The sequence below is a fragment of the Peromyscus leucopus genome, chromosome 10 (genome assembly GCF_004664715.2).
Source record: "Peromyscus leucopus breed LL Stock chromosome 10, UCI_PerLeu_2.1, whole genome shotgun sequence".
Taxonomy (NCBI): Eukaryota; Metazoa; Chordata; class Mammalia; order Rodentia; family Cricetidae; genus Peromyscus; species Peromyscus leucopus.
In genome coordinates this window covers 86,462,327-86,472,088 of record NC_051071.1, presented here as the reverse complement: position 1 = coordinate 86,472,088, position 9,762 = coordinate 86,462,327, and the positions used below count along the sequence as shown (strand labels likewise).

The 9,762-nt window shown below is 48.4% G+C and overlaps 1 protein-coding gene across 1 annotated transcript in view; it reads left to right on the top strand.

Moving 5' to 3' along the window:
- The first annotated feature begins 1,472 nt into the window (after window positions 1–1,472).
- Wdfy3 (WD repeat and FYVE domain containing 3) overlaps window positions 1,473–9,762 on the top strand; it is a 253,962-nt gene continuing 245,672 nt past the window's right edge. Inside the window, 1 exon segment of the mRNA XM_028867282.2 lies at window positions 1,473–1,487. The gene's annotated coding sequence lies outside the window, so the exon portion shown is untranslated.

The window sequence follows — 9,762 nt, the reverse complement described above, 5'->3', positions numbered from 1 at the left end:
CACAATGTTTTGTTTTTTTTTTCAACAGAAAAACGTTTATAATTAATGAACTAATGACTTAAATTTCATATATTTTCTTCTTTCAGTGTAAACCCAATTTCAATGACAAGGATTCAGAAACCTCATATGTAAGTTGAAAATCAATACTTGGTGGTCTCTGTCTGGACTCAACTGAATTTTCTCATCCTATGTATTCACACCATCCAATAGTTCTTTTCACCACATTCCCGGTCTTAAGAATCAAGGATTCTGTGGTGCTTTTGTCTAATAATAGACTGGAGAAACAAAAATCTAAAGGATAACCATCAAAGGGTCACAAAGGGAAGAGCATCCACAAGGAAATATAAGCCGGCACACCCCTCCCCCACACAGCGACTTGACTTTTAATGATTCATTTAAAACTGTGTTGTAGAACGCTACAGCAAAGACGATTTGGGTTTGAGAGTTCTGGAGATGGCGTGCCCCCCCCCCCTCTCCAGAAGACACCAATCTTGTTATTAAAGTGGGCTAAAAAAAGGGGAGGGATGTTCTGGCATATTCTTCTCAGAACTTAGTAACATCTAAATTTTTATTCTGTTGCCTGCTCCCTCTCTCCCCTCCCTGCCTCCCTCATCTCCCCCAGCCTCATCCCGCAGCAGCCCTAGCCTGGGCCTTTCAGGCATGGCTCTCCACCCCTGGCTAAGGAGCTGTCCCTGGCCCGCGGGTGCCCACAAGCAGCAGGAACTCTGGCCCCCACGGATAAAGCCTGGGTTTGCCAGGAGTGCTGAGTCTTGTAGCAAACAGCGAGTAAATCATTACAACTGGATCCAATTCCAAACACAAACCGGCTTTAAAAAAAAAAAAAAAAGGAAACAGCAAGTCCAAATTGCTTCGTTTTTCTTAGAGGAAATCCTGAAACTGCTGTAGATTGCAGCGTTGGAAAAAACAAGCTCATGTTTCCAGTTTCTGTAAAGTACCACTTCCCCACTCCGAGCTGTTTAAAGGAGTTCGAGCATTCATGCTGACTCAGTTTGTCCCCGTTGCCAGAACAGAAGTATGACCCAAGCGGTCTGCTGGGTTGACTAGGCACAGAGACAAGCGGATGCCCGCTTAGCTGTTTAGGTTTACCAGTGCATACTTACTAGGTCCAAACACTGTGTTGCTCACAACTATGGAGGTATAAATAATGTATCTTTCCAGAAAGGGCAAACCTAAAACCTCAGTTGATGGTCTCAAGGTCACTGACCCAGGACAACCCCGGAGGCTGGGCGCGTAACTCCTGGGTCCTGAGACCCCCCCCCCCACTCCCCGCCCCAAGAAGGTGGGGGGTTCGAGGCTGCGTCGTGGAAGAGCTAGCGTGGGCAGTTCTTTTGTACTCCAGCTGGAGTAACATGAACGCCGGCTTGCGTGTTGTCATCGCTGGTGACAGCATCCAGCGATGGGTGACGGGTTCAGGGGCGCGCAGCCGTCCTTTCTCAGCCGAGTCCCCCGAGAACCCCGCGGAGAGGGTGAGCACGGCGGGCGCCAGGGGACCCAGGAGCCCCGCAGCCGGGGACGAGGGGGACGCGGACCCCTGCGCGTGCGGAGGCTCCGGCCGGCCGAGGGTGCGGGGAAGCGGGAGCCGCGCGGGGAGGGAAGGAAGTAGGAAAGGGGAAGGAAAGGCGGGCGGGCGAGCAGGCGGGAGGGGCCGGCCCGGGCGGCTGCAATTTCTGCGGCCGGCCTGGTGGGAGGAGCGGGAGGAGCGGGAGGAGCGGGAGGAGGATCCCGAGCAGTCCGTCAGCAGGCGCGGGAGGTGGGGAGAGCGGGAGGAGGAGGAGGATTAAAGATGGCCACCAGCAGCTGCGGGAGACGGCCACCAGCCCTCACTTTCCGGGATGGTCCCCGCGGCCCGGCCCGGCTTTGATGGAGAGGAGCAGCAGCCCGTGCAGCGCCGAGGCTGAGGCGGCGGCGGCGGGGACCCGGCGAGGGGGAAGACGCGGCGGAGCAGGGACCCGGGCCGGAGGAGGAGCAGGAGCAGGAGGTGGAGGAGGAGGAGGGAGCAGCAGCAGCGGCGGCGTCGTCGCTGCCCCGGCCGCCTAGCGCGCCTGTCGCCCGGCGGCCCCGCAGCTCGCGGACTGCAGCCGGCGCTCGGCCCCGGCCCCGGCCTGGGGGTGCTCCCGGGCCCCTGCACCCAGGCTCGCCCGTCCGCGGTGAGTGCTGCTCGCCCGCTCGCCTTGCCCGCCCGCCCGCGGGGCGCTTTGTTCCTGCGGGGCGGAGGCGCTGTCCGCGCGGCCCCGCGCTCGCCGCCGCCGCCGCCGCCGGGGACAGGCCGCGGCCCAGCCGCTCCCCCGCCCGCGTCCTCCGCCGGGCCTGGAGAGGGCGCCGTCGGCGTCGGGTCCCGGGGAGGCTGGCGGAGGGGCGTGCGGGGGGCCTCGGGGACCGGGAGGGGGAGGCGGCGGCCGCCGTGCGGGGCAGGCGGGGGCGTAACCTGGCGGCGTCCGGGGATGGGGGTGGGGGTGGGGATGGGGGTCAGGCGGGTCCCCTCGGGCGGACCCTCCGGGTGGCCGTTCCCCGGATCCACTCCCCTCCCCTCCCCTCGCCAGGGCGCCGCGGAGCACGGCCTCCATCCCTCGGGCGCCGTCTCCAGGGCCGCAGGTCTCTCCTGGCTCATCCCTCTGCGCGCTGAGCTGGAAACCCTTCCCTGTGGAAAGGACCTGGGATGCTTCTTCGGTCCTGCATCGGGGATGTGGTGGCATCACCAACACTCCCGGTTATGGCGGGGTTTGAAAGGCAGCGGTGACCTTTCCGGCCGGTTGCATCGGAGGTGCTGCGATCCATTGATTTTTTTTTTTTTCCTTTTGATGATTTGAGTCCGAGAGACAGACTATGAGGCCTTCCTTCGTAGACATAATAGGATAAAATCAGATCTAACATGTTTACCATATGCATGGATTTCCAGTACCTCAACCGTGGCTAAGTGTTTTCTGTGGGAAAATGGTGCTTATGCATATGAAAAACTATTTTTGTTCACTAATAGGCATGGCCGGTCAATACCAAGTGGTTATTATGTTGTCTGAAAACCCAACAAAAAAGAAAAACAAAACCTTGCGCGTCGAGACAGCATATTTCCTGGCTGGTATCTATTAGGCAGATTTAGCTCAGTTAGTTTTCACTATCAAGATGTTTAACAAGTAAAAATAACAAAATAACCAAGAAATGCTGATATACAGAAAAACTGGATGTGGTGTTAGTGTATAGGTCTAGTAAAAATAAATCTTTAAAAAAATGAAAATAAAAACTTAGCTCATGGGACCCCGCAGTGTAAGAATTAGCTCGACATGCTTTTATGTTTAAAAATTCCGTTTTGCATTAGGTTTGAGAACTCAACAGTATTTGAAGCCAGTATTGTGTGTAATAATACTTGGGGCAGTTCTGTCTCAAGCAACTAGAAATACAGGTTTTTAAATAGTTTCTTTTCCTTAGTTGAGATCCATTCATGTAAAAATAGGCTTCTAACAAAATTTCTGCACAAATGTAATATGAGTTAGAAAACATGAGGCTCTGAAGTTACTTGAAAAATATGAAAGAAGGTTAAATGATAGTGTAATGTTCCCGTGTCAGGTTCTCCACTCGGAGGATCCTGAACTTGGCAAGCCTTAACTGTTTACATCCGGCACTCTTGATGTTGCTAATGTGGTTCGTTCAGTGGGGTCTTGGGATTTCCAGAAATTATCCTCAGAATGTAGCATTTGTTAGTGCCCCCTCCCTGTTTAAATGGGACCACAAAAATAATGAACAACTGGACACAGTAGTTAAGGACTATCCTGCCTGGGTGTGGTGGTTCACACCTGTTGTCCTAGTTCTTGGGCTACTGAGGCAAGAGAAGTAAAGTAGCTAAGCTTGGTTGTTTCAAGCAGGTCTGAGCAGCACATGTGACACCATTGCAAAAAAAATTAACTTTTGTACTTTCCAGCTGATTGTGTCTAATGTCTGTGATCGAGAGTGTGGCCGTCTGGCACAGTTTTTCATGCATTCTCATTCAAACGTTGGGAAAATGTTGATCCCATTGTACACATGGGGAATTAGGCAATTTTGAACTTTAGGGGACCCAAATGGTCTAACTTTAGAGCCAGTGATGACAGTTGGTAGATGTTAAGATGAGTAACTGATGTTTTAGGGCATCAATTACAAGTGAAAATGTATTGGAAAATTGTCCTAACATGGTATTTTGAGCCATAGGCTTGCTGTAGAGAGGGCTCAGTGGTAGGGACTGGGTGGCCCAGGTATGTGCACTGCCCTGTGACTACTCCCAATCCCAAAGCTGTTCCTCCAGCATCCTCCCCAGGATCAGGCACCCTCTGGCTTTAGTGTTGTCTGTGATTACTAATTCACCTTTCCCCTACATTTCACGTCCATTTCTGTCGTGTATAGATCTGCTAATCTGGTGTTCGCACTGAGTCCCAACCTCCTTCTGTATCTCTGATACATTTCTTGTCTAGAACATAATTCACAAATTAATGACATCTTTAGTTTTTTCAGGTAGGGTTCACTTAGGCATCGTCTCCGTGCAGTGAGGTCTTACCTCCACGTAGAGCTGGACGTTCTCTACTACAGATAAGCAGGACATTCATACCACCCCAGAAAGGCCTCCCATGCCTCTTTGCTGTTAGTCCTCAGCCCTTGGCAACCATTGATGTCTCCCCTCGCGCACTATCAAGATGCATTGTACAGAATGATGCCTTTCTTGTCTTCGGGCATTTGGCGTAGCCTGTGTCGTAGAGCAGTGGTACATGGAGGAAACGCTACCAACCTACTCTCCCAAACAAAACAAAACAAAAAACAGACCAGCCCTTGGCTTGTAACATTTGGGAATGACTGTAGTGTATTAGTCGCCGTGGCCTATATTAAGCCTCATACACCAACGTGGAAGAGTTCTGAAAACTCAACCCAGGCTCTGTTTAGCTGGTACCAGCCAGCTCCAGCATCCACTGAGTTTCCTTTTTCCCCTGAGTGCCATGAGTTTTTAGCATGGTCCCACATTTTGTCCATGATTGATAGACATTTGAGTTCTCGTTTTGGTTAATTATGCATAAAGGTATTTTGAACTTTGGTGTGCAAGTCTAGTTTTCTTGACTTAATCTACAGACAGGACTCCTAGGACGTATCCTGAGTACCAGTGTACTCTTATCAAACTGCCCAATTGTTTTCCACAACGGCCAGACCTTTTGCTCGCCTAGCAGCGATGTAGTACACTTTTGTCAACCCTTGTTTTTGCTAATAATGCTTTATCCGTTTATTGTATGTATATCATGTGCTTATATGCTCTTTATATTTTTTAGTTCTTAGTGCTTATTTTCAGTAGTATTTGAGACAACAGGAAGTTTAGGACAGACATTTCACAAAACACATTTTTGTCTTAGTTGTCAGCCATGATCTCACTTTGATGACCATAACTTAATTATAAAGGATGTTTCTTGGTGACTTAGTCTATACTTACCTTTAATGTTGTGAAATTAGCTTTTAGTAAAGAGGTCACTAATCTTAATTTTCAACTTTTACTCAGACTTGACAAAAAATTCCAAGTTGCTGTACTGCTTGGGTTCAGTTCAGCGTTGGCCTGAAGAGATTTCACTGAGGTTCTTATAAAGCTCACTGGACCAATTTCTTACAGTTCTAAAGCTGAAGCTAGGTGTGATCTCGGCACTTGGGAGCTAGAGGCAGGAGGACCAGGAGTTTCAGGCTAGCCTTGGCTAAGTGGCAAGTTCAAGGGCAGTGCTGTAGTTCTAGTGGAAGAGGTAAAGGGTCCAGTTGAATTATATGTGTTCATTATAAACATTTACAATTTTAAAACACTTATTTAAATTTAATTGTGTGTGTGTGTGTGTATGTATGTGTGTATGTGTGTATACACATGTGTGCAGGTGCCCCTAGAGGTCAGAGGCATGGGACCCCCTTGAGTTGGCATTCTAGGCGGTTGTGAGACTCATGTGGGTGCTGAGAATTGAACTCAGGTCCTCTGAAAAGCAATATGAACCCCTTACCTGCTGAGCCACCTCTCCAGCCCCCGAGCATTTAATTTTTAATAGTAAGACACATTTTTTATTTTTAGAAAACTATATTATCAATTAGGAATGGATTATAAGATACAATAGTTAGAACTTTACATATAAGTAGTTTTACTAGATTACAAGGAGAATAATCATACTCATAGTTTGAGTGCCTGCCATGAAAGACATGCTGTGTAACCTCATCTGTATGGTCATTGATTCATACCTTAGTTACACTCATAACAAACATCTTGTGCATGTTGCTTGCAAAATACTTGTCAAGGCAGAGCTTAGAGTCGAGTGAAAGAGACCATTGGACAGGGCCTTGGCGCCCAACATGGGGCAGGGCCTTGCCTAAATGTTGTCCTGGTGCATGTGAGGTGGGGAGCACCAAGAACTTGGACTTCAGCATGCTTAGGACTTCCTACAAGAGCCAGTGTCTTCCTGGAGATACTCAGGGTATAAGCAGGTGACTTTGGGGTGTCAGCAGACGTGCAGACACCCACAATGGAGGAAGTCTGAGTAGTGATGCTATTTTCAAGTAACTTGTCCTGCACACATTGCTCAATCTCACCTGTACTTAGGATGGCCAATAGAAGTACTTGAGAAGGGAGGCAAGGCGGGAGGGAGGGATGGAAGGAGGGAAGGGGAGAGAGAGAGAGAAGTACTTGAGAAAACACCAAAGAGCAAATGTGTACTCTTTTATTGAGTTGTTGTTTCGATAGTTTGCTGTCATAGGGGGCATCTGTAGACCGGATACATTTAATTATGTAGAGTTTGATCTTACCATCAGATTTTATAGAAAATATTAGTGTAGAAATAACTATGGCATTACTTTTTACATATTCTTGGTTAAGTATATTTGTTATTTATTGTTATCATCTTTTATCATTTATCATGTTTTCTGTTATGCACTATTTATCAACACGTAAAGTTATGATTTTGTGCTGATATAAGATGATATTTAGTTCTTCTTATGGAGCGACATATCTGATGCCGAGGCATTGACTTATGATTTTGAAATAGTATATGTGTGTGATTTTTTTTCCCCTCCTTTTGAGACATGGTCTCTCCCTAGAATTCCTGGGCTCAAGTGGTTCCTCCTGTATCCTCCTCCTGGTAGCCAGGATTCCAGTCAGGTAGCACTGTTTTTCCTTAATGTTCAGTCTCTTACTGTCATTTAAAGAAAACAAAGCAAAACCAGCCCACAGCATGCCGCTGAGTTCTAGATCTGCGCATTGGTATCCACCTGCTGGTCCATGCGTAGCCAGTGAGAGGGTGCTCAGGCCTGCCCTCCTCGGCGTGTCTGAAACTTCCCTGAAGTGTATCCACGTGCCTGCCCTTCTAGCTTTAAATGCTTCAGCTCCTGTGCTGTCACCAGATTGAGACCCCCAGATCTTCACCCATTCCTCAGTATCCCTCAGGTCCACATTCACAGACGCCCCAAATCTGATCACTTTCATCATCTAAGTAGTTCTCCTCATCAGCCTCTTCCTTATCCTCCAAAGCTGATTTTCAGTCCCCTGTTAGTTTGCTGAAGTGTTACAGAGATCTTGTTGTGGTCTGCTCTCCATCCCACCCCTTCCCATAGATACCTCTATATCTTGCACCTTTCCTTAGATCCTCTCCGTGATGAATTCTGTCTCTGTAAACTTTTAAAAACTGTGAAATTGCAGGCTCTCGGGTTGACTCTCCAGAGTTGGGGTCACATTGCTGTGATAGCAGTTGGGCCTGGTGAAGGCAAAGGTCCCTGTGACCCCTGGGACCTGGCCCCAGCTTCTCCGGTCCTATCTCTGTAGGACCGCGTGGCGTGGCTGCTGTCTGTCTGTTGTGCGCATGGCAAGGTGGTCGAGCGCTCTGACTCAGCTCACATGGTCTACGGAGGTGCTGGTAACAAGTGCCTCCTGGTGTCAGGTACATGGATAGTGACTTAATCCTGGATTCTGTTACAGTCTTCAGTAGAGCTGTCCCCATTCACCCGGAGTGCTGTGAGTGCCATGGAGGAACGGGCAGGGTTCAAAGGGTAAAGGCAGGACTGGGGTCTCTGCGGGTGGAATTGCCCTTTATGGAGGGCTGTGTGGGAAAGTCTCTCTGGACGAGAAGAAATCTGGAGCGCTCGGGGAGAGGAAAGCTGTACATCTGAGAGGAGATCTTGTGGCGAGGCTTGACCCAGGAGGATGTGTGCAGGGAAGGAAAGGGCTGGCTGCAGACTCCAGAGGGGATCAATCAGCAGTCCCTGACCTTGTGTAGGGACTTTGAGTTCTAGGCTCAGGAAGCTTTGGCCCAGGTTGCGTTCTCTGCACAGACAGAGATGCAGTCCTGGCTTCCACCTGGAGGTTCAAAGGCCAGTCCACCCCCACTGGCCCCTTGCGCCCCCTGAGCACCCATGTTACACTACTATCATTCATAGGTCATTGACTTTGGTGGAGAGGAGGAGGGCTAGATTTCTTTTTTTCCGGTGTCTGAGTGCCTGTTTCAGTGGTTTAGTGTTTGTGAAATCGTGAAGTTGCTGAAGATGGCATTTGTTGTTGATCACTGGGTAGTAGATACCCAGGCACGTTGTAGTGACTCATAACTCCTATGGATCTGGCATGTGCCGCACACCGAGGATTTGATGCTCGGGGTGGTGGGTGAGCTGTGTGCATAGGTGCTCAGTAAATACATGGTGAACAGTCAAGTGCATGTTCATGTGACAACTCTGTTTTCCTCTGCTCCCCTCAAGCGACATTCCGCAAATCCTGCACTGTATTTTACCACTGCCTTATTCCTACACTGAAGCCACTCTCAAGAAATGCCACACACTGGGGTAGGTGACCCTTATTAGTAAAGGAACACTGTGGCAAAGAAACAGAGAATTAACTACAAGCCAGATCCAGGGGTTCGTTACAGAGGCCGTGGCTCATTCATTCTCTTCTTAGCCTTTCTTTAGCGGGGATTTTTTGAAGTTAATTTTTTATAGCCTCATTTGTCTTTATTTGCAAACATTGATAGGTCTAGAATATAAATTCTGTATACAACTACAAACACTGGTCTTGCAGAATTTTAAATATCTGGCAACATGTTTTGCACCCAGTGGTGTTTCTTACTGTTTCATTTGGCTGAACACAGGGTTGTCCTGTAGTTTATTCACTCATCCCTGCTGGGTTAGGATTTTTGAGTCTAGATGTCTCAGATTCCAGCAGAGACCTTTCAACTCTGGGGCATTTTCGAGACACCCTGGACATTGAACTGTTTGCTACCTGTAATTCTAAGCCGCCTAATCCTTAATCCTCAGATTTCCAAAACTCTGAAGTGCCTGCTTGTGTTTGAACCTCCTGGGGAAGGACACTGGCGGGGGTGGGGGGACCTAAGGACTGGCTCTGTAGAGGCTGTAAGCCTGGAAAAACACCGGAAGTAAGGTCTGTTAGTAATTTGAGTCTTTCTTCCCATTATCATCTAACCAAAGACATCATGGCCAGTGGGTTGAGCGCAATAGCTCATAAATATTGGATTATTGATCTTCTGTAATGTGTTATATTTTGACCACCTAAGCTATAGATCTTGCTATCGGCTCCAGTACTGTTGTTTTGAGTGTGGATGGCGTCTTGACTTTATTTCCCTATCAGAGTGATCATATGTGAACGTGAGGGTTTTCAATAAAGATGTGATTTATTTGTTCTTTTTCAGTTTAATCTTTAGCCCCCTAGAATTTTTTCTAGCTTTGCTCCTGTTTGTGTACTAGTGTGTTGGTGGATGCTGTGCAGTTTTACACAATGCT